This window comes from Elephas maximus, chromosome 7 (assembly GCF_024166365.1).
Source record: "Elephas maximus indicus isolate mEleMax1 chromosome 7, mEleMax1 primary haplotype, whole genome shotgun sequence".
In the NCBI taxonomy this organism is placed as follows: Eukaryota; Metazoa; Chordata; class Mammalia; order Proboscidea; family Elephantidae; genus Elephas; species Elephas maximus.
In genome coordinates, this window is record NC_064825.1 from 54,498,566 (window position 1) to 54,500,884 (window position 2,319).

Below are 2,319 nucleotides of genomic sequence, written 5' to 3' on the forward strand. Positions count from 1 at the left end.
GTATGCTTGTGCTTATTGTGCTTAGTTTTATGAAGTTAAATAGGTATGGAAAGGGATATTGTAGTACAAAACTCATGCCCTAATTTTCCCTCTCCATTTCCTGAAGGTGGGTCTACACCACACAGAAAACTCATGATCAAACAAAATAGGCTCTAACATTTCACTTAGACTCTTATCCTCACAGATCAGGTAAGGCCCGGGGATTGCAGAGGCTTCCACAGTCAAGCCTTTTCTGCCATTACTAAACATTTATATGTGCCATAGATGCAGAACAGTCACCTGGGTCGAGCCCCTGCCTTAAGAATGTGTACAAGTCTCTCTCGGATCTGCTTGGAATGGACAGCATATACAACTGGGTTAAGGATAGGTGGGATGAGGAGATAAAAGTTGGCCAGAAGGGTATGGATATGGGGAGGCACATGATGGCCAAAGCGGTGGGTGAGAGAGGAAACAGCAATGGGGATATAGAAAACAAGGTTGGTGCAGATGTGAGAACCACATGTCCCCAGGGCTTTAAGCTTGGCTTCAGGGGTTGCGAGACCATCACAGCCCTGAAAATCATCACATAGGAGGCAGTGATGGCTATTGAATCCAGGATCAGTATCAGGAATCCAATTCCCATTCCATATAAGTTGTTGACTGTTGTGTCACCACACGCCAAGGGCACCACAGCCATGTGCTCACAATAAGAATGGGCAATTATTTGAGTCCGATAAAGGGACAGCTTAAGGCGGATCATCAGGGGCAGGGGTCCAATGTAAAGTAGCCCCTGGAGGAGTACAAACAGCCCCAAACAGCCCACTACCTCATGGGTGAGCACTGATGTGTGACGTAGTGGGTCACATATGGCCACATAGTGATCAAAAGCCATGGCAAGGAAGATGCCTGACTCAATAGTGGCGAAACAGTGGACGAAGAACATCTGGGTCAAGCAGGCGTCCAGGCCAATGTTGCAGGCACCAAACCAGAAGATGACCAGTAGTTTGGGCATGGTAGAGTTTGACAGGACCAGGTCAATGATGGCCAACATGCACAGGAAGAAGTACATGGGCTGGTGCAGGCTTCGTTCCACCCTTACCACCAGTAGAATGGTCACATTCCCCAACACGGCCACAAGGTACATGGAGCCAAAGGGAATGGAGAACCAGATGTGCAAGGATTCCAGCCCTGGGATTCCAGTTAGCAAGAAGGAGGTAGGCATTGAGCAGACATTATTAGAGGTAAACATGTTTGGGAATGTGATGTATCCAGGAGGCAGGAGGTCTTAGTTTTAGACTTCTACGCCTGTGTAAGACACTGCCTATGGCAACTGTAGACTAGCTTCTCACTTCTATCCTGGGCAAGTGGTGGAACCTATAGTGAAGAAGATTTCTGAACGCCAACTTGAAAATCAATATATTAAATATTTGGAAAAGAAACTGTCCATGATATCACCCCCTTGTTAAATGCAGACACAGGAATTCTCTTTATTTCTACTGTGAAATTGTCCTTCTACAGTGTAGAAGTCCCCCAAAATGTTTATCCCCATTGACCTAATTGATTTGCTTCGGGGAACTTTTCTTAAAGGAAATTGTAAATACATACAAGTTCTATGTTCAATGATTAAACGCAAACCCATATAATGTGCTTATCCCGGTATCTGCATATACTTCTCTTTTCACTGTATCAATAACAATAATAATAACATTGATAACAAACACTGATTAGCTATTTGCAACTGCTGATTTTTATAGCAATAAAAAGTTGGAAACAAGATGTGTTAAAAAAATCATTGCTTAAATTCTAGTACATCCATTCATTGAATTATAATTATTGATAACTTTTTTAGAGTTATGTGTTTACCTGGAATAATGCTTAGATCATATTATGGTAAGAAAGGAGATGGCAGGAGGCAGATTAAGCTATGATATAATTCCATTAAAATATATATGTGTGTGTCACATAGATGTGGTGTGACACACACATAGATATTTGGTGTGGTCTTAAATAGAAAAAGAAAGATTTGTACCAAGTTAGTATTTGTTGATTTTGGGTAGGTATGATCATTGGTGCTTTTAATTTTCTTCCTTTATTATACATGTATATTCTATCATTTAGAAACGACCAAGAGTTTTAAAAATAAGCATATAAATAATAAAGTCTAGTCAAAAACATGTAAGGGGACAATTTACTAAGGAAAATATTAAAACAAAACAAAAAAAACCTGTTGCCATCAAGTTGATTCTGACTCATAGTGACCCTGTAGGACAGAGAACTGCCTCCACCCCCAATTTTTTTTTTAGACCCCCCCCCAAAAAAAAGAGAGAAAGAAAGAAATGT

The 2,319-nt window shown here is 41.0% G+C and overlaps 1 pseudogene; it reads right to left on the reverse strand.

Moving 5' to 3' along the window:
* Positions 1-201: 201 nt before the first annotated feature.
* LOC126079116 (olfactory receptor 52M1-like) lies at positions 202-1,228 on the reverse strand (annotated as a pseudogene).
* Between the last annotated feature and the right edge of the window lie 1,091 nt (positions 1,229-2,319).